This window comes from Hippopotamus amphibius, chromosome 3, assembly GCF_030028045.1.
Source record: "Hippopotamus amphibius kiboko isolate mHipAmp2 chromosome 3, mHipAmp2.hap2, whole genome shotgun sequence".
In the NCBI taxonomy this organism is placed as follows: Eukaryota; Metazoa; Chordata; class Mammalia; order Artiodactyla; family Hippopotamidae; genus Hippopotamus; species Hippopotamus amphibius.
This window is the reverse complement of record NC_080188.1, coordinates 121,446,923-121,474,703: the sequence shown is the minus strand read 5'-3', so window position 1 is coordinate 121,474,703 and position 27,781 is coordinate 121,446,923. Positions and strand designations below refer to the sequence as shown.

The following is a 27,781-nucleotide window of genomic DNA, read 5'->3' as shown; positions in this document are numbered from 1 at the left end:
CCTGTTCCATTTCTTTGTGAGTTTTTTGGCACTAACACCTGGTTGGGACATTACCTTGGAAGGAATAGTATCTAAAATTGTAAGTGCCAAGCTTGACCATATTGTGTGGTTAATTGTGACTTTAGAGGGGAATTTTGATACCTCGGAGTTGGTGATGTCACTTCAAGCTTGTCTGAAGTGGGCCAGGCTGCATAAAACCCAACTAGTACTGCTCTGGGCCATATACCCCGGGATTGGGAAAGACTTGGATAACAGGAATTCAAAGGAAAGATCTTAGCTGGTGATGTCATCATGTTTGGCCACAATATGAATTAACAAATTTAAATTGGAGTTGAGTACCCTATGTTCAATTTTTCGTGGCCTTGTATCTAGGCAATGGATCCCTGAAAGAATTTAAGGCATGTGTAGCTCAGAGGGATAACTCCAGAAAGGATAGGAGGACAGTTCACCTGACACACCCTACAGGGCCATGGATCCTGAGTAATAGTTGATCCCTCCTCCCTTGAGGTTCAGGCCCTCTTAGCTATGCCTTTCCTAACCCAGTGTGCCCCAAACTTCAGGTGCAAAATTCAAGAAACAACAGCTAGTCCTCAGATCTTTTGAACAATTTGTTCCAAATGGCTAATTTGGTTTTCAGTTACAGGGATATGGTGCAAAAGTTTGAATATAGCCAGAGAAATATGCAAATGGCCCAAATGATGGCTGTGGCTTTGTCCGCTCAAAATCCACCAAAGGGAAAGCTGGCTTTTCAGGGCCAGTGTTGCCCTGGCAGACCAGAATGTCTACAGGTACCCATACAAGGCCAGTGAACCCTGTGTGGACAAAAGAGACACTAAGGGAGGATTGGGATCCATGTGCTCTTTGGCAACAGCCAGGGATTGGAAGAGGGAATGCCCAAGAGACCAGAGAGTGACAAAGGCCCCTTGGCCATTCATGGTTTTGCAATCAGAAGACTGTGGTGACCCATGGCCAAAAGTGGCTCTGACTAGAGCTTCCATGTATATAACTAATGTTGAGCCTCCGGTGGACATTTTTGCGGTGGGTCACTTGATAGAATGTCTCATAGACATTGGTGCAACCTTCTCAGTCTTAACCCAAAGGATTTGAAACCTTAGCTGTCATAAGGAAAACACAATGGGGTTGTAGGGAAGAGACAGGGGATACTTTCCTGGAACCCCTTTTGTGCCAGATCAATGGCCAGCTGTTTTTATGTTCCTTTCTGTTTGTGCTTGAAGGTCCCATCCCTTTAATGGGAAGAGATTTATTAAATACGTTTGGGGCCACTGTGTTTCTTGAGGGGCAGGGGAAACACCCTCATCACCAAATGGTTCTAACAAAAAGCAAAAAGAATGGATAAAATGTGAAGCTAAAATAGCAGCCTTAGTAATGACCCTGGAATGTGGAATATCAAGGTTCCGGTCTTGGCCAAGGATATCCATACAGTGATTATTAAGTAAAAAGAGTCATAGACACTGTATGGTGTCTAAATATAAGGTACAGATTTCTTAAACCTAGGGAACATCCTCAAAAATATTTGTAAATACATTACCACATAGGAGGTCAGTGGTCTCACAAAGCTACCCATATCTGATATTCAGGGCCTGATAGGAATTTTGGAAGAGGCCTTCTCCCCAAAGCCAAATGTGGACAAGTAAGCATTCCAACATAGGTGAATGGGTATGTCAGGCTTTCAATATCATTGAGGTAACTACCCAATGCTTTGAAAAAAAATAAAAACAAAACTGTCCTTGTGTTGCAAATGTAGTCTTTACAAGACCAGATATGTGGCTCCAAAAGTCATCCAAAGTCGAACAATCCTTTGACCGCTCATCAAACCTTCCGTATTTCTCTTAAGAGGCCTGCAAGTATTTTTCTTAAATAAACAAATTTATTTATCAAGTTATTAGCTTTATTGGGCCTTTGTCGCTGCCCACAGGCTTTGTTTAGTTTTGCTGAGCAGGGCCTACTCTTCATTACAGTGCGCGGACTTCTCAGCGCGGTGGTTTCTTTTTTTGTGGACGCCGGGCTCTCCAAGAGTGAGCTTCAGTACTTGCGGCACGTGGGCTCAGTAATTGTGACTCACTGGCTGTAGAGCACAGGCTCAGTAGTTGTGGTGCATGGCCTTAATTGCCCTGTCATTCGTAGGATCTTACTGGACCAGGACTCAAACCTGTGTCCCTTGCATTGGCAGGCAAATTCTTAATCACTGCACCACCAGGGAATTCAAGAGGCTTGCATTAAACAAAGAGGAAACAAAGTCAAACTTGGAAGATCTGGGTTGTACCTTTGAGCTACATATGTCCCAAAGGTCTTCTGAGGAGCCCTTCTGTCTGCCATCATTTTAAAAGCAAAATTTAAAACAGAGGGTAAAGTCATTTAGAACTTGACTTGTCAAAGAAAAGTAGAAATCCTAAGTGTCTTTTCTGTAAACACTAGTAAAAAGGGTTTAGCCATCTAGATAGGTGACCTTGATTTGTTCCATCTGCCAGAAGCCAATTTGAATTCAGCTTCTTGTAACTGATAGGTTTTATGCTGTACCTGACTCAGGACTGAAATTTTCAAATGGGAACTCTGAGGCCTCAGTGTTTGTGTTTGTGTGTTCGTATGTATCTATGTGTGTGTCATAGATGTATGGTATTGTGAAAAATTAATTGGTAAAAGAGCTCTACTTAATTGACTTAAAGGAAACTCAGTGCTTATACAAATACTCAGAAATAGAACATAATCTGGTCGAAATGTATTTCAGGTTCATGTCATCTGGAAAATATTCAGTACTAAAGTGATATCTGGTTTTGAAAGTGGCTTAAACTTGTTGGTGTGAGTAATATCAATGTGACTGTAGAGTCATCTGTATTGTGTATCATAATTTTCTTGTACCTACCTTTACTAGAGGCCAAATAAAACCTTATTCTGCTTTAAATTTGTCAACCAGACAAGTACAGTATATGAAAAAAGAAACTTTTAAGGAAAATAAGATATATTTTTTCAGTAAAAGAAGGTGATAAGAATGAGAAAAAATGTACTGGAAAGTGTAGTGCATAATCAGGATTTTCTAAGATTGGAGTAAATTTCCTTGGAAATTGGATTTTCTTGGGTTTGAGCTGGACCAGGATTGAATTTGGTTTCTCCCTTCAACGTTTTCTTGAAATGCTGCTTTTAATAACAGATAGTATGAGTGTATTTGCCTTTAAATGATGTGTATTTGCTTTTGAGATCTTTTGTCACTTTGGTTAAGGAATAAGTATTGTCTCACAGTGACCAATGATCTTACTTGACCAAGTGTTTTAAAACCTTTTGACAAACTTCACAAATATCACTTTTTTTACACTTTAAATATATGCAGATTATTGTATGTCAATTGTATCTCAATAAATATTCTTAAAGAAAAAAAATCAAGTGATAAAGCACAACATATCTGCAACCCCCATCATAGATGTAAAGGTCAATATTTTTTTTTAAACTCTTTATTGGAATATATTTGCTTTACGCTTTTGTACCCATCTCTGAGTTACACCAAAGTGAATCAGCTGCATCTACACACATATCCTCATATCCCCTCCCTCCTGTGACTCCCCCCCACCCTCCCCGTCCTGGCCCTCCAAGGCATCTCCCATGAAGTTGATGTCTTTTTGTTATACAGCAACTTCCCACTAGCTATCTATTTTACAGCTGGTAGTGTAAATATGCTACTCTCTCACCTCGTCCCAACTTCCCCTTTGCCCCTCATCCCAGCCCTGTGTCCTCAAGTCCATTCTCTACTTCTGTATCTCCACTCTTGCCTGTCACTGGTTTCATCAGTACCATTTCCTCAGATTCCATATATATGTGTTAGCATACAGTATTTGTTTTTCTCTTTCTGGCTTACTTCACTTTGTATGACAGACTCTAAGTCTATCCACCTCATGACATATAGTTCAATTTCATTCCTTTTTATGGTGGGTCAATATTTTTTGATACCACATCCTTATTTAGTAGGCATCTGTCAGGAAAGTGGCCCTAGTGCTGTTGCAGATGAAACAGAAAACCGTTGGGGACACAGGCTGAGACACAAGGCAGTTACCCAAGAGCAATGCTCCTTCATCTGGAGTTGGTTGTTGTGAGGACCACTGGCATGGCCACACCAAAAGCAATTTTGGTAGAGCTGGTATTTGTGGCACTTCTGGCATCAGTAGCAGAAGCCCATGATACTCTCACACCATCAGTAGGAGCACTCTACGGGGTGGAAGACATTCTCAACATGGGAAAGCCTATGCATGAAATGTATCCAGACAAGGCACTGGGGAGGAAGATTGGCCATCATTGGGTCTAAAAACATATTTAGCATTATCTTTTTATGTTGTGGAAAACAGGTGTGGACTGAGTGCTCTGTGTAACGAAAAGATGGCCCATTCAAAAACAGCTGTTGGGAGCTCCAGAACTTCCTTCAGATACTGGTCAAACTTGCTAACTATCATTCCAAATCTGACATCTGGGAGAAAACAGATCTCAATTTGTCCAGCATTCTTCCACAAAACATAGTTGCTAACATAGCTCTAACTGAAAATGCTGTTAACTTGCCTCAGGCCTCACTGTTATATGCAGCAATCATAAAGTTGAGGAGCAGGCTAATGGACTATTCCACACTGATCTGATGAGTAGAAGGAAGGCACTTGTTCAGCTGGTAGTAGATGAATGAGAGGACGGTCTCAAGGTGGGAGACACTGATCTCAGTGGTGTGGTCCTGTGTATTAAGGCCACTGTCTCAGAAGGCTTCCTTCATGTTCCAGATATCAACAAGATGGAGGTTGCTTCTTTATCATACAAATCACAATTTGCAAGCTGTTCTGTAAGTTGATAGTCATATGACATCAAAATTCTGAGCACACATGTCTATGAACAGCTGCCTCTTCTCTGCCATGGTCTTCTGCTTGTTCCCTGTTTCCTGAATCATCCTCCCAGCTGGAGCTGGGGGCAGCAAGAAGGTCTCTGGGGGCCACAGCCTCCTCTGCCTCCTCCAGCCCAGCCCTCGTGGCTGAGGCAGTGGTGGCACCCACGCCGGTCCCTGAGCAGCCCCCTCAGTGAACGTTCTCAGGTGGCCTGGCATGTAGCAAGCCTGCCCAAGGTGCGGGGGTGAGAGGGTGCCTGCAAATATCAAATTTTAATTGTTTCTTTTGATTTCCAGCTAACTGTAGGGTACTTCAGAGGGCCCCTGAGGCATCTTAAAGAAAAATATTTAACTAGGATTATTTGGTATGTTAAGTGTAATCGTTCATAGCCTGGTTATTGTAAACAAGTCTATTGATTATACTCTAATGAGATGCTTAACTGCACCTTTTAAGTCTTCTGTCATTTATTGATATTTTTGTACTCTGATGCTGGTAGGAAAAGTGCTTCTTCATCAAGGAGATTCATAGACAGGCTGTGGAAGAAACTACAACAGTCCCACAACAGGAGGATGGCTATGTGAGGATTCCAGCATATAGTGACTTAAAACAAGGGGCTGTCCTGCCCTGGGGGCTCCTAGGTCAGGCATCCAGAGATTTTTACTCCCTGAGAGTTAGGTTCAATGGTCATATTCTGCCTTGAAAGAGTTGCAGGGGATGGATCATTGCCTTCTTGCCATAAGAATACGGGAGTAGGGACTTCTCTCATGGCCCAGAGGTTAAGAAACTGCCTTCCATTACAGGGGACACAGGTTTGATCCCTGGTCCTGGAAGATCACACATGCAGTGGAGCAACTGAGCCCATGTGCCACAACTACTGAACCTGTGCTATAGACCCCATGAGGCAAAACTACTGAGCCATTTGCCAAATATATTGAAGCCCACGTGCTTAGAGCCCATATTGCACAATAAGGGAAACCACTGCAATAAGAGCCTGTGTACCACAACGAAGTGTAGCTTCTGCTCACCACAACCTGTGAAAGCCCATGTGCACCAACAGAGACCCAAACACAGCCCAGAGATAAAAAAAAATAAATGTATTAAAAAAAAGAGTATGGGAGTAAAATTGTTGAGGGAGTGATGGAAAAGGAGGGAATGGGGCAGGGCACAACCTTGAAAGAACCATGTAGCCAGAAGATATCACATAAATTGAGGAGAGCCAAATGGGTCCAAGATGGTGGACACGTCGATTTCCACTAGACCTTAAGCCTCAGGAATACAAACATAAGGATCAAAATGTGGGCACTGGGGAGAAAAATGTCAGTGATGTAGAGGGACATGGAATACATCCCTCTCCACAGATGCATGGGAATGCACCAAAAGACACAGTAATTCCCACAAAGAACCAACTGAACACCAGCAGATGACCTCAGACACCAGAAAGGATGGCAAGGATCCCAACATAACCTATAGGGAGGCATTTATGACGGCTCAAAGAGGGTGAAGCGGCCGAGCTGTGGCAGATGGGAGGGAGTGAGAAACACACAGAGGGTCCGCACCACACCTAAGCATTCCCGGAGTGAGACATCGATTCAGAGCTGAACAGGGGGTATGGGAGCGGGAGCGTGGGAACTGGAAAACTGGTTCAGGGTGAGAAACATTGTTGGCAGTGGGGAGATGAACCGAGAGGACAGGAGGGAAGAGGTCCGCAGCAAGGAGTGCCTGCCCCTGAGAGCTGCCTGGCCATGATAACAGCTGGATGCTCCTGGCTCACAGGAAGGGGGGAGGAGCTGTGGACATAGCCTCTCTCTCTCTCTCTTTTGATGCCTGCAATGGGCAGAGGAGGGACCCCTGTGGGCCAAGCTAAGGCACTCAGGGATAACAAAGGTCCTCAGGCCCCCGGGAGGGGCTGGCTTAGAGCATGGGCAGCTGAGAGAAAAAAGCCCAGAGAGAGCCCAACCAATTCTGAGACATTCTGTTTACACCTGATCCACCTGCATTCCTCTGCAACAGGCACCTCCACGCCCGACTGAAACGACGTGACCCAGACAGTGCACCACTGCTCACTCACACCCAGGGAAAGGAGCCACTATTTTACCCTCTCCCTCCCCACACACCAGCGCTTACAGACAAACAATAAAGGAAGCTCTGATGGTTGCAGAATAATACAAAAAACCCAAGGCGGGTAGAGGAACACTTACAGCAGAGACTCCAAGGAAACAGAAATATTAGTATTAATTCTATTGAATTGGTCCATTCTGGGGTCAGTTCTACTTTTTTCTTTTTTTCTTTTCCTTTATTAATCACAATCTTAGTCCTAAGGGATCTACAAGTTTTATAACATATTTTTTATTCTATTTTTATTTTTAGCCTTTTTATATACTTCTATTTCTAGCTAAGTTTTTTTTAGTGTGAAATATATATCTGTCCTACGTTCTTTTCATCTCTATCTTTTATACATTTCTATTTCTTTCTTTTTATTTTCATATTTCCAGTCACACTACACTCTTCTGTTGCCCTGTCTTCTATGCTTTTTTAGTTTATTTTATCTTAATATACTTATAAGCAACATTAACTATCTGCTCAGTCTCCTTGCTTTATTCTCCAGATGACACACCACTTTGGTATTTATTATTAGGTTATTGTCTTTATCTTAGTTCTTAGTATAATTATGTATTTTCTTTCTGAGAATCTCCAGTCTGTCTGGTGGTACTCTAGCTCTTTTTTATACTTGATCCTAACTTTCAAAATCTTCCTGGATTTGTGTTTGTGTGTGTGTGGTGTTATTTGTTTGCTCATTTGTTTGTTTTTGCTTTTGTTTCTGTTTTGTTCTGTTTTGGTTTTGAATTTCTTTTGGTTTCTTCTTTGAATGTCTGATAACATACTGGGGTTCTTCTGTCAGGTTTTCCTAGTGCCTTATGTTCTATTGGATTTAGTAATTGTGTGTCTTATACATGTATGTGTTTCCTAGACTTAGTATTTGTTTAATTCAACATTCTGCCATTAGTCTGGGGCTTGGACAGTCTTCTTGAAACCCCTCTATTGCTGGGATAAGCAACCCCTTAAGTTTGGACTACCATGAGAAAACAAAGAAACACCATGCAGGCAAAGGAACAGGAAAAAAACCCACAAGAGCAAATAAATGAAGTGGAAATAGGAAAAATGCCTGAAAAATAATTCAGATTAATGATAGTAAAAATGATAGAAAATCTCAATAACAAAATACAGATAATACAAGAAACAGTTAATTAGGACTCAGAAGAACTAAAGAACAAACAAACAGCAATGGACAACAAAATAACTGAAATTAAAAATAGTCTAGATGGTAAAACTAGCAGAATAACTGAGGCAGAAGAACAAATAAGTGAGTTGGAAGATAGAATAGGGGAAATAACAGCCACAGAGCAGGAAAAAGAAAAAAGAATAAAAAGAATAGAGGACAGTTTCAGAGACCTCAGTGGTAACATTAAGCACAGAAACATTAGAATCATAGGCATCCCAGAAGAAGAAGAAAAACAGAAAGAGTCTGAGAAAATATTTAAAGCGGTTATAATGGATAACTTCACCAACATGGGAACAGAAATAATTAACCAAGTCCAAGAAGCACAGAGAGTCCCATACAGAATAAACCCAAGGAGAAATACACCAAGGCATATATTAATGAAGCCAACGACAATTAAACACAAAGAAAAATATTAAAAGCAGCAAGAGAAAAGCAACAAATAACATATAAGGGAAAACCAATAAGGAAAACAGCTGACCTTTATACAGAAACTCTGCAGGCCAGAAGGGAGTAGCAGGGTATTCAGAAAGTTCTGAGAGAGAAAAACCTACAGCCAAGAATACTCTACCCAGCAAGAATCTCATTCAGATTCGATGGAGAAATCAAAGGCTTTACATACAAGCAAAAGTTAAGAGAATCCACCACCACTAAACCAGCCTTACAACAATTGCTAAAGGAACTTCTCTAAGTAGGAAACACAAGAGAAGGGAAACACCTACAAAAACAAACCCAAAACAATTCAGAAAATGGTAATAGGAACACACATGTCAATAATCACCTTAAATGTAAATGGATTAGTTGCGCCAACCAAAAGACACAGACTGGCTGAATGGATCCATAAACAAGACCCTTCTATATGCTGCTTACAATAAACCCACTTCAGACCAAGGGATACATATAAACTGAAAGGAAAGGGATGGAAAAAGATATTCCATGCAAATGGAAGTCAAAAGAAAGCTGGAGTAGCAATACTCATATCAGACAAATTAGACTTTAAAGTCTATTACAAGAGACAAGGAAGGACACTCCATAATGATCAAGGGATACATCCAAGAAGAACATATCACAATGGTAAATATCTATACACCCAAAATAGGAGCACCTTAATAAATAAGGCAAATGCTAACAGCCATAAAAGGGGAAATCAACAGTAGCATAATAATAGTGGGAGACTTGAACACCCCACTTACATCAACGGACAGATAATCCCAACAGAAAATAAAGACACATAAGCTATAAATGACACATTAGACCATCTCAACATAATTGATATTTATAGGACATTCCATCCAAAAAAAATACAGAATGCACTTTCTTCTCAAGTGCACACGGAACGTTTTCCAGGATAGATCACACCTTGGGTCACAGATCAAGCATCAGTATTTTCAAGAAAATTGAAATCATATCAAGCATCCTCTCTCACCACAACACCATGAGACTAGATACAATTACAGGAAAAAAAAACTCCAAAAAATACAAACACACGGAGGCTAAACAATAGACTATTAAACAACCAAGAAATCATTAAAGAAATAAAAGAGGAAATCAAAAAATCTCTAGAAACAAATGACAATGGAAACACAACAACCCAAAACCTATGGGTCGCAGCAAAAGCAGTTCTACGAGGGAAGTTTATAGCAATACATTTCTATCTGAAGAAATGAGAAAAATATCGAATAAACAAGCTAACCTTACACCTAAAACAATTAGAAAAAGAAGAACCATGAAACCCCAAAGTGAGCAGAAGGAAAGAAATCATAAAGATCAGAGCAGAAAAAAAAAAAAAAAAAAGGAAGGAAGCAGTAGCAAAAATTAATGAAACTAAAATCTGGTTGTTTTAGAAGATAAACAAAATTGATAAACCATTAGCCAGACTCATCAGGAAAAAAAGGGAGAAGATGCAAATCAACAGAATTAGAAATGAAAAAGGAGAAGTAACAAACGACACTAGAGAAATACAAAAGATCAAGAGAGACTACCACAAGCAACTATATGCCAATCAATTGGATAACCTGGAAGAAATGGATACATTCTTAGAAAAATACAATCTTCCAAGTCTGAACCAGGAAGAAATAGAAACTATGAACAGAGCAATCACAAGTTCAGAAATTGAAGCTATGATTAAAAATCTCCCAACAAACAAAAGCCCAGGGCCAGATGCATTCACAGGTGAGTTCTATCAAACATTTAGAGAAGAGCTAACACCTATCCTTCTCAAACTCTTCCAAAATATAGCAGAAGTAGGAACACTCCCACACTCATTCTACGAGGCCACCATCACCCTGATACCAAAGCCAGGCAAAGATGTCACAAAAAAAGAAAATTACAGACCAATATCGCAGATGAATATAGATGCAAAAATCCTCAACAAAATAGTAGCTAATAGAATCCAGCAGCACATTAAAAAAATCATACCACATGATCAAGTGGGATTTATCCCTGGGACGCAAGGATTCTTCCATACATGCAAATCAATCAACATGATACATCATATCAACAAATTGAAGGATAAAAACCATATGATAATCTCAATAGATGCAGGAAAAGCTTTTAACAAAAATCAACATCCCTTTATAATAAAAACTCTCCAGAAGATGGGCACAGAAGGAAATTATCTCAACATAATAAAAACCATATATGACAAACCAAAAGCCAGCATCATTCTAAATGGGGAAAAATTGAAAGAATTCCCTCTTAGAACAGGAACAAGACAAGGGTGTCCACTCTCACCATTATTACTCAACATAGTTTTGGAAGTTTTAGCCACAGCAATCAGAGAAGAAAATGAAATAAAAGGAATCCAAATTGGAAAAGAAGAAGTAAAAATGTCACTCTTTGCAGATGATATGATATTATACATAGAAAACCCGAAAGGCTCTACCAGCTAACTGCTAGCACTAATTGATGAATTTAGTAAAGTAGCAGGATACAAAATTAATGCACAGAAATCTCTTGCATCCCTATACACTAACAACAAAAGTGCAGAAAGAGAAATTAAGGAAACTCTCCCGTATACCATTGCAACAAGAAGAATAAAATACCTAGGAATAAATATGCCTAAAGAGACAAAAGATCTGTATGCAGAAAACTTTAAGACACTGATGTAAGAAATCAAAGATGACACAAACAGATTAATGGACAAACCATATTCTTGGATTGGAAGAATCAACATTGTGAAAATGGCTCTACTACCCAATGCAATTTACAGATTCAATGCTATCCGTATCAAATTACAAATGGCATTTTTCACAGAACTAGAGCAAGAAATCTTAAAATTTGTATGGAAACGCAAACGACCTCGAATAGCCAAAGCAATCTTAAGAAGGAAAAATGGAGTTGGTGGAATTAGACTTCCCGATTTCAAAATATGCAACAGGCCATAGTGATCAAGACAGTATGGTACTGGCACAAAAATAGAAAGGAAGATCAATGGAACAGAATAGAGAACTCAGAGGTAAGCCCAAGCATATATGGGCACCTTACCTTTGACAAAGGAGGCAAGAATATACAATGGAAAAAAGACAGCCTCTTCAGTAAATGGTGCTGGGAACATTGAACAGCTACAGGTAAAAGAATGAAATTAGAACACTTCCTAACACCATACACAAACATAAACTGAAAATGGATTAAAGACCTAAATGTAAGGCCAGACACTATAAAACTCCTAGAGGAAAACATAGGCAGAACACTCTATGACATACATCAAAGTAAGATCCTTTTTAAGCCACCTCCTAGAATCATGGAAATAAAATCAAGAATAAACAAATGGGATCTAATGAAACTTAAAAGCTTTTGCACAGTGAAAGAAACCATAAAGAAGACAACAAGGCAACCCTCAGAATGGGAAAAAATAGTTGCCAACAAAACAATGGATGAAGGATTAATCTCCAAAATATACAAGCAGCTTAATACCAAAAAGGCAAATCACCCAATCTACAAATGGGTGAAAGACCTAAATAGATATTTCTCCAAAGAAGACATACAGATGGCCAACAAACACATGAAAAAATGCCCAACATCACTAATCATCAGAGAAATACAAGTCAAAGCCACAATGAGGTATCACCTCCCACTGGTCAGAATGGCCATCATCAAAAAATCTAGAAAGAACAAATGTTGGAGAGGGTGTGGAGAAAAGGGAACTCTCCTGCACTGTTGATGGGAATGTAAGTTGGTACAGCCACTGTGGAAAACAGTTTGGAGGTTCCTTAAACAACTAAAAATAGAACTACCATATGATCCAGTAATCCCACTCCTGGGCATATACCCAGAGCAAACCATAATCCAAAAAGAAACATGTACCATATTGTTTATTGCAGCACTATTTACAATAGCCAGGACATGGAAGCAACCTAAATGCCCATCAGCAAATGAATGGATAAAGAAGATGTGGCATATATATATATACAATGGAATATTACTCAGCTATAAAAAGGAATGAGTTGGAGCTATATATAATGAGGTGGATAGACTTAGAGACTGTCATAAAGAGTGAAGTAAGCCAGAAAGAGAAAAACAAATATTGTATGCTGACTCATATATACGGAATCTAAAAAAAAAAAATGGTACTGATGAACCCAGTGACAAGACAAGAACAAGGATGCAGATGCAGAGAATGGACTGGAGTACACGAAGTTGTGGTGGTGGGGGTTAATGGGAAGCTGGGACGAAGTGAGAGAGTAGCATAGACATATATATACTACCAACTGTAAAATAGATAGCCAGTGGGAAGTTGCTGTATAACAAAGGGAGATCAACTTGATGATGGATGATGCCTTAGAGGGGTGGGATGGGGAGGGTGGGGGGGAGTTGAGGAAGGGAGGGAATATGGGGATATGTGTATATAAAAACATCTGATTGACTTTGGTGTACCTCAAAAACTGGTACAAGAGTGTAAAGCAATTATATTCTAATAGATAAAAAATGTGGGTGGTGTTCAATTCCTGGAAATCCCCACCCCGTGCTGAAAGAGCTGGAATATCCCACCCTTTCAGTAGCCTATGAAATAACCCACCCCTATAAAAACTAACAACCCCATACTATGGTTCCTTTCTCAACCTCTGAGATGGCCCGCCACTGTCTGTGGAGTGTGTTTCTGTGTAAATAAATCCACTTCTTACCTATCAGTTTGTCTCTCACTGAATACATTCTGCGATGAGATATCAAAAACTTGGGCTTAATAAAGCCCTGAAACCATGTGTGTGATCTCAGTTGAAAGACCTTGGGTGTGGGCTGGATTTGAGTCCCAGGCACCTGGGTTTAAGTGTTAATCTGAGGTGTATGTTGTCAGTTTTAGCATCACATCAAATTGATTGAAAGAAATTAAACATATAAACAGCCATGACTGGGACTTTCCTGGTGGTGCAGTGGAGAAGACTCCATGCTCACAATGCAGGGGGCCTGGGTTTAATCCTTGAGTAGGGAAGAAGATCCCACATGCCACAACTAATAGTTCGCATGTAGGAACTAAGGATCCTGCATGCCACAACTGAAGATCCCATGCGGTGCATCTTTGACCTGGCAAAGCCAAATAAATGTATACATTTTTTCTTAAAAAAGCCTGAATGATATTCCTTTGTACATCTCAACCATATTTTCTATATCCATTCAACCACTGATGAATCTATTTTTTTTTCTACATCCTGCCTATTGTGAATTATGCTGCAAGGTACACGACAGCACATATATCCATTTGAGATCATGATTTTAATTTTCTGGGAAATATCCAGAAGTGGAATTGCTGGATCAAATATAAATACTCTTTGTAATTTCTTGAGGAATCCCCATTATGTTCTCCAGGGCTACACCATTTTACAACCCCATCAATCGTGTACAGGGTTCCACAGCCTCCTCAACACTTGTTATCTTTTGTTTTTTGATATCGACCATCCTAATGGATGTGAGATGGTGTCTTACTGTCATTTGATTTGCATTTTCCTGATGACTAGTGAGGGAGGAGCTTTCCTTGATCTCAAATTTACAGAACAGGAAACTGATGTCCAGAAATGAACTTATGAAGGTCCTATGACTGGTAGGTGTCAGAGGTGGGATTTGAACCCAGGTAGAAAAGCTACAGGATGTACATGCCTGGCAAGTGTGCTGCACTGACTTCCATGTACTTAACAGAACTGGGATTGTGCTCTTTTCTATGCAGTTCTTTTCCCTGAATGTCATATTGGGATGATTTCTCCTCATTAAATATTCTCCTAAAACACAATTTGAAGGAGGTTGTCTGCATGATGGCTGTCTGTGCTATGGACACTTCATGTTTAATGTGTCTTGGGATTCCATGATTTTCCCTTTTGAAAGAGATTCTGAGGACTACACCCTTGCTTTTTTGTGTCTTTGGGTGCTTCTGATCATCACTTTACAATAAGCCTTAGGAGCAAAATTCCTGGGACAAAGACCATACATATTTTAAGAACAAGTCATCACCATAAAGATTGTACCAATTTACACAGTTTCAAGAAGTGTTGTGATCTATCTCTTTTCCTGTTTTTTTCCTACCTTTTCTCTCACTGGTGGCTATACATCTCTCTGGTCTGCAATGGGTAAAGGATAAAAGAGGAAGGTGGGGGAAGATTGTTGCTTTGAAGATCAGACTTTGGGACATTCTTGGTTGTCCAGTGGTCAATTATACATGCCTCTAATGCAGGGGAAGTGGGTTTGACCCCTGGTCAGTTAACTGAGATTCCACATACTGTGTGGTGTGGCCAAAAAAAGAAAATTTTTGAAAAACTTTAGAGTTTATCTTCATGTTGGCAGCACAGGCTACAAATATAGTGTCTCAGGAACAGAGGACTCATTAACAGACACAGCCCCAACCTCAGCCTTAGGCTCATTTAGGGAAGCAAAGCCTGATTTTTCTGGTTGATATTATCCAATAAGTCATGCTGACACCATATGAAGCCCACGAGGAATGCAGCAGTGTGTTCTAGTGGAAGTATCTATGGATTCATCCATTTAATTATTCAGCATGTACTTATTGAAGGCCTACTATGTGCCTGTCAACAGTCCTGGGGCCAGAAGTGTGGAGGAGACTTCCTTCATCTCTATTAGGGGGTTGTGCCCTGCAGGTGATCATGGGGAGACAGTGAAATGGTGTATGTAATTAACCAGAGTTATTACTCTTACTCTTATTGGTGGTTTCTCCCCAACAGGGAGACATTGCTTATGGTTCCATGAAGAGCACTTGGAAAACAAGTTTGAGAAACTGTTCACCTGAGTCTCCATTAAGCCCTGATCATTATCTCTACCATTAAAAACAAACAAACAAAAAACTGTTCTTCTCTCACCTTTCCTCTGTTTATCAGCTCTGCAACTGGTCCTCTTTCACTGCCCCAAGCCTATCATATCCCAGCCCTCTATCCCTGGGGTCCACCACAGCATGTCACACAGAGACGGTGCTCTGTGAGTTTGTTCACAATGAAAAGAAAATGATGGAAGTGGGACTTCCCTTTCCCTGATGTTGGTCTTGCCAGAGTAAGGGCCCATACTATGCATTGTGTTGGGGTGTGTTTTCCACCTGATGTATTCTTTCCTGCTCCTTCTCTCATCTGGTCTCCCTCCACCTCTCACCCTTGCTATCACCAGCCTGGGCCTCCTCCTAGGGTCTTCATGTGGACAGAAGTGATGCTTCGACTCCAGATGTGCCAAACCATGTCTGCTTGATCCAAATGGTTTGTAGCTCTGCCCCTGTGGGTGGCTCAGAAAGGCTGAAGGCTTTGTGCACCTGGGTCTCCCTTCACGTGAGTGGCATCTTCCCTAACAGTTTTGGAGGCCAAGGGAAGGATCATTCTGGGCGCTGGAGGTATGGGGTTAGCTCAGGGATTCACATGGTCTATCTCTTGGAAAGTGGGACTGTAAAGGACACTGCAGGTGTGGGTGGCAGAGAGCTGGTGACTGGGGTGTGGGGACAAGGGGAACTATCTCAGGGTGAAAGGCCTCACCCAGAACTCCCATCAAGCAGGCCACTGTCAAAGATTTCCTGAGATGGGAATAATTGAAAGTATGTTTATTAACCCTTATTATCCGGATAAGTGAGGATGTGGTAGAGCTGGTGGTGCGGTCACCATATCTTCCATGGTGTAATGCATCCTCCTACCACTTTCTTTCTGGCTGCCTCTCCCAGGTTCCAGTCCCATGATGCTGGAGGAAACTGTCAGTCACCTGGGACAGGGAGAAATAACCAAGTAAAACCAATCATAATACTGCAAACCCTGGCCAGGATATTTGGTCCAAGGCTGAACACATGATCTGAGGTGGATCAATCAGAGCCCTCCCTGGTAACCTAATGTTTTCTGAGTTTCTTTCCTTACATGTTAGACCCTTGGGGATATACATATAGAAGCCTGGGGGAAGAAAGCTGTCAGGTTGAGTGAATCAAAGATGAGGAATGGAAAGAGTGAGGGGGAGAAAGAGTGAGTTGATGGCTTCTGATTTCTTGCATCCAATCAATGACCTCTTTGGATCTACTATGATTTCTATGTCCTGGATCCCCAATATCCTTCCAATAAGTCTCCATTTCCTTGAAGCCAGTTGGAGTTGGGCTGCTCTCACTAGTGGTTCAGACAAAGTTCTAGATCCTGCCAGATTATGAAGCACCTCCCCGACCCAAAGAGAGGCACACATTCATATTAGCACCATTGGGAATGGAATCCTTTATTCTTTACTGAGAATAGGGTTTTGCAGAGCACCACACACATTCCACCACCATTGCTGGGTGGGAGTGCCCTACGTTTGAGAAAGGGCGTGTTTTGAGTGAGCCTAATTGATTCCTGAAGCAGGCCCAGCATTTACACTGCAGGAGCCAGGCCAATCCTGTTGTTTCCATGATCATAAATGGAGAAATACACCCTCAGGAAGACATGCCCCAGGATCCAGTTCTCCTGCTGCTTCCTGTGCTCTGTGATCCCTTGAAAGACAATGAGACAGTGGCCCTGAGGACTCTGGGGGAGTTGAAAATACACCCCAGTCAGCCTGAGCCCTTACCTGCCACCCCCATCAGTATCCAGAGCTGGCATCTTCTTGGTTTTTGTCTCTTCTTTAGTAAGAATCAAGTGGCTCTCAGCAGATGAGGAAGGGGGATGCCCTTTGAAGAACAAGAATGGCCAAGACATGTGTTTGCACTGAAGGATGGGGGTGGGGAAGGGAAGGATTGTAGTATGGGATTAGCAGATGAAAGCTAGTATATAGAGGATGGATAAACAAGTCCTCCTGTATAGCACATGGAAATATATTCAATATCCCTTGAGAAATCATAATGGAAAAGAAGAGAAAAAAGTATATGTATATATATACACACACACACGTGTATAACTGAGTCACTTTGCTGTACAGCACAAAGTAACTCAACAATACTTCAATACAATCAAATAAAAACCAAAAAAAGAAGAATGGCTCCTAGTTCCCCTATTCTTTCCTTCTGATCCATGCTCCTGGTTTTCTCTGTAGTGAATGCCTTTTCTTTTCTCTCTTCCCCACAACCTGATCTTTAGCCTGTGCTCTGCCCCTGTAGGAAGACTTCCTGGACCCATGCTCACCCTCCCTGGCCAGTCCAGGTTGGGTTGGGTGACTTACCCTTTTACTCCTCTTGTCTGTCGCCTTCACCACCCCTAATCTGCACCTGGCAACACCTGGCACAGCCCCCAGGGTGCCATTTGCAGGGAGTCCAGTGTAGATTTGCCTCAACCCAAGCAGGCCTCCTCATGCCTCTATGAGCCTGGGGGTTTTGGATTTCTGAAATTTCCTGTCTTCCTTAAAGCCCCTCTTTGCACCCTTTAGCCTCTTTTGTACTCCCATAGAGAGGTGACATCAAGCCTCAACCCTGTGCCAGGGCTGTGCAGTCACTGTGTACCCTTTACTCACATGAGCATCCAACCTCAACACCAAGATGTCTGGTAGCCCAACTCACAGAGGTGGAACTGGGGCTCAGCAAGGGGAAGTTTCAGCTGAGGACTAGGGGAACCAGGTAATTGATCATCCAACCAGGACTCTTTTGATATAGGAAGGGAACTGTTAATCATTATGGTGGGACAACACACTGAGACTGTCCCAAGCCAGCCCCATTTGTCACTTGGCCTATTTCAGGGATTGCTTGAGCTGACTTTCTGTGTTCAACCACCTGAGGGCGCTGGTGGACTGAAGCTCCTTGAGGGCAGAGGTCCTTAATGTTCCCCTCTCCTTGTGCCTTGCACCATGCCAGCATGGGGTGCTGTCTCTATTTATTCCAGGATGACGGATGTCCTAGACTGCTCTCTATTCTCAAGTGGTTAGTTTTGTGGGAGGCACTGGACTAACCACAGGGGCTCAACAGCATCTGCCGGGGTGTGGTTTGCCCTGTAGAGGGTCGCCTCTTCACCCCAAGTATTCCTGCCAGTCCCAGATTTGAGAACAAGTCCCCAGGGTTGGCCCTTCACTTTCCAGATGTAGGCTGGAATGGGCACTGGATATTCATTGCCATTGATGTTGAGGGTGAAGGTAGGCAGTTGAGTGATAGAGCTACATGGAACCACATACTGTTAGAGAAAGAAGAGAGGAGTTGGCCCAGCTGATTCCTAGTATGTGAAGAGCCCCAGAGTGACCCTGTGACATGTCCCTTCACCTCTTGACCCATAGGTGTGCTATTGATGAGCTTCTGGATGGTGGTTACCAGTCTAGTTGGGCCAATCGGCAATGAGGTCCCGGTACCCAGAATAGCTTGGCAGCCATTGAAACAACCAATAACCATTCTGTCCATGGTGATTCTGAGAGAGAGTGGGAGAAAATGGGCACCAGGATCACTCTGAAGTCTCCTCCCATGAATGCTGCTTCACTGACTCTCTCCAGAACAGCCCTTCAACTCATGACTTGACTCTGCTTTCCTTTGCTCTGGTCATGTAATCTCCTTTGACTTTCTTTCAATTCTTGAATGCACCAGGCTCTTTTGTGCCTCAGCGTCTTGGTATGTGCTGGTCGCTCTTCCTAAAAGCCCCCCATCCCCTTTGTCTATCTAATTTATCCTCCTTGCCAGGTTTCAGCTTAAATGTTACATTTTCATGGGAGCCTTCCCCCAGACTAGATCAGGCTCCTGCCTTGGTCACTCTGTCTAGACTCTTCCTCATTTGTAGCAAGTACCAAAGTGGTAGTTCATTATGTGTGTGACTCATCTCATGTACATCTGCCTCACCTGATGAAAGGGCAATTTGTATGGTCAGCACAAGTAGTGCTCAGCACACAGTGGATGCATAATGTTTGTTTGTTGAGTGAATGAGAGAATAAATGAGTGAAGAATAACCAGAGTCCTGTGTCTGGTGTCTGACCAGTAACGTGTCAACCAACACAGTGACGATCAACTCTCTCTGGGGAAGCAGATGCTCACAGCGTTGAGGAGGGTAAAACAGGCTGCTGTGGTAAAGTTTTTTTCCCAGCACGGCCCTCTCATTTGGCTCAGACACTGAGACCACTGTCCAGGCAATGATACATCTATCCCTGGGGGCCTCCAAAGGACATGTGAGCTTCTGTCTGAGGGTATCACACAGAATCCCATCAATTATTCCACTTGTTCTCAAGCCACTCTTGGATACCAGCTTCCTAATACTTTCTGTCACAGCCCCTGCCTCGCTGTGTGTCGGGACATAGGGGTGGGTGGCAATGGGCAGGGGGAGTGTCTCTTTGTATGAGTGGCTTTCAGGTCTCCAGCGTGCAGCCCACCTCTCTCCATTGCCTGCAAGCTTCTCTATTAGGAGACCAGTTTTTCCAGTTTGTCCAGGATTTACCTGTTTTGAAACTAGCAGTTTTGGGTAATATGAACTGCCTCCATCCCTGGTAGCCATGGAGAGTTGCTCATCTTATGACAACTCTGTTTATGCTGGTGAATTTCTCCCTGATCCTCTTGTCTATTCACTGAATGATTCTCAAACCATGCCACCTGCTTCAAAGCGCAGTGGGTGTAGGCCTCTCCGGGCTGCCCACACTTCACAGGACCGTGTTCGGAACACTGGTCTAGGCTGTTGGTAGGAGGCCTGGGTTGATTATGAGCCAATAGGTCCTGTGTGTATCTGTGTGTTTGTGTGTATGTCTGTGTTCCTGTGTGTGTGCCAATGTGTGTGTTTATATGTATCTCTGTGTGTGTTTATATGTGTGTCTTTGTGCGTGGATCGTATGTCTCTTTGTGTGACTGTGTGTCTTTGCGTGCATTTGTGTATGTCTGCATGTGTCCATGTACACCTGTCAGAGTTAAACTTGGGGTGACCCTTAGAGGGAGAAGCTTACCGGTTCATGGTTATCTTCCAGAAGTGGTTTTGGGACACTGGTATCCACTTGAGCGATCCTCTGTGGTAGCTGTGGTCCATCCCTTCAAACATTCCCACACTGCCATTCTCCTCCTGGCTGGGGAGAGAAGGAAGAGGGAGGAATCTTTGTCAGAGAATAATGCCACTCACTGTCTGAGGGCTGTGCTTATCCACCCAGTGGAGGCACTAATATGGTCCTCATTTTACAGATGTGAATATTGAGGCATGGAGAGATTAATTATCTGACCAAGGCCGGTCAACCACTAATGAATGGGACAGAAGATGTTTGAAGCGTGGCAGCCTGGCCAGGCTCCGAACACTCACCTTTCTGAAGAGAGCCTGGTCTTCTCCAGGAACCAGAGTGCTCAGAGATACCTTCAGAGACATCGTGCTGGAGGGGTCTGGCCTCTCCTTTGTGTAGCCTTTTCTTTTTCAGAAAAGCCAAGGCTGGATGACACTAAGGGATTGGATTCAGGCTAACTCAGGGTTGGTTTCATGAGCCTGTGACCTGTGCCATCCATGGGGCCCCACTCTCAGGAGGGACCCACACCTTTGCTATCCCTGTCTGGAAATTCCTAATACGTTTTGAACAGGTCCTACATGTTCATTTTGTACGAGCTCCTGTCAGTTTTGTAGCTGGTCCTAGGCTCTTGGTTAAATGTTAGTGAGGAAGTAAACATTCCCACCATCCCTCTTCTTTCTGCCATATCAAATCCATCAGCAAAGCCTGTTGACTTTTCCTCCAAACTGTATCCTGACACCTTTCATTGCTCTCCTTCTTGCTTCTCAGCCCTGGACCAAGCCGCTACCCTTGAGCCCATGAGCATGGTTGTGTTCTAATAAAATATTATTTAGAGAAACCAGTGGCAGGGCCAGATGTGGCCCGATGGCCATAGTTATGGGGTGGTAGACAGTCTCTCCGGAAACTTCTTCTTTTTTTTTTTTTAAGAACTTTTATTGAGATAGAGTTAACAGACCATAAATTGCATATATTTAGAGTTTACAATTTGGTATCCCGATCTCAAAATTCTTTCCCCCCTAACCCTCCATGCTTTCCCCACTTGGTGTCCATATGTTTGTTCTCTACATCTGTGTCTCTATTTCTGCCTTGCAGACTGGTTGATTTGTACATTTTTCTATAGTCCGCATATATATGTTAATATATGATATTTGTTTTTCTCTTTCTGACTCACTTCACTCTGTATGACAGTCTCTATGTCAATCCATGTCTCTAAGAATGTCCCAGTTTCATTGCTTTTTGAAGCTGAGTAATATTCCATTGCACATATGTGCCACATCTTTTTTATCCATTCATCTGTTGATGGGCATTTATGTTTCTTCCATGTCCTGGCTATTGTGAATAGTGCTGCAGTGAACATTGGAATGCATGTGTCTTTTTGAATTATGGAGTTCTCTGGGTATACACCCAGCAGTGGGATTGCTGGGTCATATGGTAACTCAATTTTTAGTTTTTCAAGGAAACTCCATACTGTTCTCCATAATGGCTGTATCAATTTACATTCCCACCAACAGTGCAAGAGCGTTCCCTTTTCTCCACGCCCTCTCCAGCATTTACTGTTTGTAGATTTTCTTATGATGCCCATTCTAACCAGTGTGAGGTGATACCTCATAGTAGTTTTGATTTGCATTTCTCTAATAATTAGTGATGTTGAGCAGCTTTTCATGTGCTTCTTGGCCATCTGTATATCTTTGGAGAAATGCCTATTTAGGTCTTCTGCCCATTTTTTGCTTGGGTGTTTGTGTTTTTGATATTGAGCTGCATGAACTGTTTATATATTTTGGAGATCAATCCTTTGTCTGTTGATTCATTTGCAAATATTTTCTCCAATTCTGAGCGTTGTCTTTTTGTCTTGCTTATATTTTCCTTTGCTGTGCAGAAGCTCTGGAATTTCATTAGGTCCCACTTATTTATTTTTGTTTTTATTTCCATTACTCTAGGGGGTGGATCAAAAAAGATCTTTCTATTATTTTCATTGAAGGCTGTTCTTCCTATGTTTTCCTCTAGGAGTTTTATAGTATCTGGCCTTACATTTAGGTCTTTTATCCATTTTGAGTTTATTTTCATGTATGGTGTTAAGGAGTGTTCTAACTTCATTCTTTTACATGTAGCTGTCCAGTTTTCCCAGCACCACTTATTGAAGAGGCTGCCTTTTCTCCACTGTATATCCTTGGCTCCTTTGTCATAGATTAGTTGACCATAGTTTATCTCTGCTCTTTCTATCCTGTTCCACTGATGTATATTTCAGTTTTTGTGCCAGTACCATACTGTCTTGATCACTGTAGACTTGTAGTATTGCTTGAACTCAGAAAGCCTGATTCCACCAACCCCGTCTTTCCTTCTCAAGATTGCTTTGTCTATTTGGGTTCTTTTGTGTTTCCATACAAATCATAAGATTTCTTGTTCTAGTTCTGTGAAAAATGCCATTGTAATTTGATAGAGATTGCATTGAATCTGTAAATTGTTTTGAGTAGCATAGTCATTTTCACAATGTTGATTCTTTCAATCCAAGAACATGGTATGTCCCTCCATCTCTCTGTATTCTCTTGATTTCTTTCATCAGTGTCTTAGAGTTTTTTGCATACAGGGCTTTTGCCCCTTTAGGCCAGTTTATTCCTAAGGATTTTATTCTTTATGTTGCGATGGTAAATGGGAGTGTTTCCTTAATTTCTCTTTCTGCACTTTCATTGTTAGTGTATAGGAATGCAAGAGATTTCTGTGCTTTAATTTTGTATCCTGCTACTTTAGTAAATTCATTGATGAGTGGGAGCAGTTTTCTGGTAGCGTCTTTAGGGTTTTCTATGTATAATATCATGTCATCTGCAAAGAGTGACAATTTTACTTCTTTTACAATTTGGATTCCTTCTATTTCATTTTCTTCTCTGATTGCTGTGGCTAAAACTTCCAGAATTATGTTGAATAATAGTGTTGAGAGTAGGCATCCTTGTCTTGTTTCTGTTCTTAGATGGAATGCATTCAGTTTTTCACCATTAAGAATGATGTTGGCTGTTTGTTTGTCATAAATGGCTTTTATCATGTTGAGGTAATTTCCTTCTATGCCCACTTTCTGGAGAGTTTTTATCATAAATGGTTGTTGAATTTTGTCAAAAGCTTTTCTGCAGGTATTGAGATCAGCACATGTTTTCTATCCTTCAATTTGTTAATATGATGTATCACTGATTCATTTGCGTATAATGAAGAATTCTTGCATTCCAGGGATAAACCTTAGTTTGATTGTGGTGTATGAGCTTTTTATTGTGCTGTTGGATTCTGTTTGCTAGTATTTTGTTGAGAATTTTTGCCTCTATATTCATCAGTGATACTGGCCTGTAATTTCTTTTTTTGTGTGACATCTTTGCCTGGTTTTGGTATCAGGGTGATAGTGGCCTTGTAGAATGAATTTGGGAGTGTTCCTTCTTTTGCTATATTTTGGAAAAGTTTGAGAAGAATAGGTGTTAGCTCTTCTCAAAATGTTTGATAGAATTTGCCTGTGAAACCATCTGGCCCTGAGCTTTTGTTTGTTGGGAGATTTTTGATCACAGCCTCAATTTCCGTACTTGTGATTGGTGTGTTCATATTTTCCATTTCTTCCTGGTTCTGTCTTGGAAGATTATACTTTTCTAAGAATTTATCCATTTCTTCCAGGTTATCCTACTTATTGGCATATAGTTGCTTGTAGTATTCTCCCATGATCTTTTGTATTTCCGTGGTGTCTGTTGTTATTTCTTCTTTTTCATTTCTATTTCTGTTGATTTGTGTCTTCTCCCTTTTTTTCTGGTTAGCCTGGCTAATGGATTATCAATTTTGTTTATCTTCTCAAAGAACCAGCTTTTAGTTTTTTCGATCTTTGCTATTGTTTCCTTCATTTCTTTTTGGTTTTTTTCTGATGTGATCTTTATGATTTCTTTCCTTCTGCTCACTCTGGGGTTTCTTTTGTTCTTCTTTCTCTAATTGTTTTAAGTGTAAGGTTAGGTGGTTTATTTGAGATTTCTCTTGTTTCTTGAGGTAGGATTTTATTGGTATAAACTTCCCTCTTAGAAATGCTTTTGCTGCGTCCCATAGGTTTTGGGTTGTTGTGCTACCATTATCATTTGTTTCTCGGTATTTTTAGATTTCCTCTTTGATTTCTTCAGTGATTTCTTGGTTGATTAATAATGTACTGTTTGTCCTCCATGTGTTTATACTTTTTACAGTTTTTTTTCCGTAATTGGTATCTAATCTCATGGCATTGTGGTTGGAGAAGGTGCTTGATATGATTTCAATTTTCTTGATTTTACCAAGGCTTAATTTGATCAAGATATGATCTATCCTGGAGAATGTTCCATGTGCACTTGAAAAGAAAATTTATTTTGTAGTTTTTGGATGGAATGTCTTATAAATATCATTTAAGTCGAGATGGTCCAATATGTCATTTAAAGCTTGTGTTTCCTTATTTGTTTTCTCTTTGGATGATCTGCCCATTGATGTAAGTGGGGTGTTAATCTCTCCTACTATTATTGTGTTACTTTCAATTTCTCCTTTTATGGCTGTTAACATTTGCCTTATGTATTGAGGTGCTCCTATGTTGGGTGCATAGATATTTGCAATTGTTAAATCTTATTTTTGGTTTGATCCCCTTATCATTATGTAGTGTCTTCCTTGTCTCTTGTAATAGTGTTTACTTTAAAGTCTAATTTTTTTCTGATAGGAGTATTGCCACTCCAGGTTTCTTTTGACTTCCATTTGTATGGACTATCTTTTTCCATCCCCGTATCAGTCTGTATGTGCCCCCAGGTCTGAAGTGGATTTCTTGCAGACAGCATATATAAGGGTCTTGTTTTTATATCCATTCTACCAGTCTGTGTCTTTTGGTTGGAGCATTTAATCCACTTACATTTAAGGTCATTATTGACATGTATGTTCCTATTACCATATTCTTAATTGTTTTGGGTTTCTTTTTGTAAGTCTTTTCCTTCTCTTGTGTTTCCTGTCTCAAGCAGGTCCTTTAGCAATTGTTGTAAGGCTGGTTTAGTGGTGGTTGATTCTCTGAATTTTGCTTGTCTGTAAAGCTTTTTATTTCTCTGTCAAATCTTTATGAGATTTTTGCTGGGTAGAGTATTCTTGGCTGTAAGTTTTTCTCTCTCAATACTTTAAGTATATCCTGCTACTCCCTTCTGGCCTGCAGAGTTCCTGCAGAAAGGTCAGCTGTTATCCTTATGGGTTTTCCCTTATATGTTATTTGTTGCTTTTCTCTTGCTGCTTTTAATATTTTTTCTTTGTGTTTAGTTTTCATTAGTTTGATTAACATGTGCCTTGGTGTGTTTCTCCTTTGGTTTGCTCTGTATGGGACTCTCTGTGCTTCTTGGACTTGATTAATTATTTCCTTACCATGTTGGGAAAATTTTCAACTATAACATCTTGAAATACTCTGTCAGACACTTTCTCTTTTTATTCTTCTTCTGGGATGCCTGTGATTCGAATATTGCTGTGCTTAGTGTTGTCACCGAGGTCTCTGAGATTTTCTCCCATTCTTTTTATTCTTTTTTATTTTTCCTGCTCTGTGGCAGTTATTTCTACCATTCTATCTTCCAACTCACTTACTTGTTCTTCTGCCTCAGTTATTCTGCTGTTTATACCATCTGCAGTATTTTCAATTTTAGTTATTGTGTTGTTCATTACTGTTTGTTTGCTCTTCAGTTCTTCTAGGTCCTTATTAAATATTTCTTGTATTTTCTCTATTTTGTTTTTGAGATTTTGGATCATCTTTACTATCATTACTCTGAATTCCTTTTCAGGCAATTTTCCTATTTCCTCTTCATATATTTGGTCTTCTGGATATTTATCTTGCTCCTTTGCCTGCAAGGTGTTTCTTTGTTTTCTCATCTTGTCTAATTTATAGTATTTGCTGTCTCCTTTCCCTATGCTGCCTAGTAGTAATTCCTCTTGCTTCTGTTCTCTGACCTCTGTGGTGGGGTTGGTCCAGTGTCTTGAATAGGCTTCTTGATGGGAGGGTTTGGTGCCTGTTTTCTGGTGTGTGGATCTGAGCCTTTTCCCTCTGATTAGCATGGCTGTGTAGATAGTGTGTTTTAGAGTATCTGTGAGCTTAATATGGCTTTAGGTAGTCTGTGTGCTGATGGGTAGATTTGTGTGCCTGTCTTGTTTGTAGTTTGGTGTCAGGTATCCAGCATTGGCAGTTGCTGGCAGTCAGACAAATCTGCATCTTAGAGTCTGAGAGAGGCCTCTGTGAGAATTCTCTGTGGGTAATCTTCCATGTGGCTGTGGACCCTCTAGTGGTCTAGCATCCTGGACTCTGTGCTTCTTCCCCCAAGCATCTGACTTGACTTCTGGTTGAGGGATCCATACTGCAGAGGTCTCTTGTCCCAGTTATGTTGGGATCTTTGCGGTCCTTTCTGGTGTCCAAGGTCTTCTGCTAGTGTTCAGCCAATTTCCTGTGGGAATTTTTGTACCTTTTGATGTATTCCTGATATATCTGTGGAGAGAGATGCCTTCCATGTCCTTCTATTTCACTGCCATTTTTTTTCCCTCAAGATTTCTTTCTTAATTGAGAGCTTATATTGTCAAGTCTCTGTTTTCTGATGTCTTGAGAAGCCAGGGAGGATAAATAAAGCAGGCTTTGAACACATCCGGTTTTCTCTCACATTTGGTTCTGTGATGGGATCTCTGATTTAAGACCATGATCCAATTGAGGAGCTGTGCTGTGTTGGGTTCCTTTTCAGGGACCTTGTCCAGCTCTGTGAAGGGACCGATCCTCGCAGGAACATCATAGCCAGCAGCCATCTCTCTTAACAAGGAGAGAAAATGAGGGCGCCAGAGCCATGTTGACCCAGGGCAAGAGCTGGGGATGTAGCCAGCCACCAATTGGGGCCACATTATCTGGCAGTGTAAGCCCCGGTGATATCTCAGATCCCTATCTACATTGAAATATCCTCTGCTGCCTTCCAAGTTTGAGTTTTCTCAGCTTTGGTATTGTCCTTGCTTCTGCATGTTGTCTAACTCTCAGAATGTGGTCCTGAGGCTGCCTTGAAGTTCCTTGGTTCTACTTCAGTGAGGGTTTACTTTATTGTTCATCTGCAGATGCAGATGTGTGGGGAGAGGGAGGCTTTGATAGTGGCTCCACTCCCTGCATGTGACTTAACAGTAGTTCCTTGCTTGGATTCTGGGAGCCCCAGGGATGATGTTGAATGTGCAGGGATGTGGGTGGCCATGGGTATAGGAATTCTGGTGTTATTGTGATTCTTTATTGGTGCCTGGTGCAAGGCACCTGATGGGCAGCCCTTGGGTGCTTTTTGTATTACTTTGCAACCAGCAGAGCTTCCTTTATTGCCTGTCTGTAGACACTGGTGTG

The 27,781-nt window shown here is 41.4% G+C and overlaps 2 pseudogenes; both read right to left on the bottom strand.

Moving 5' to 3' along the window:
- Window positions 1-3,982: 3,982 nt before the first annotated feature.
- On the bottom strand, window positions 3,983-4,930 carry LOC130848769 (dystrobrevin beta-like; annotated as a pseudogene).
- A 12,010-nt stretch (window positions 4,931-16,940) lies between these two features.
- LOC130848348 (pregnancy-associated glycoprotein 2-like) overlaps window positions 16,941-27,781 on the bottom strand; it is a 34,220-nt pseudogene continuing 23,379 nt past the window's right edge.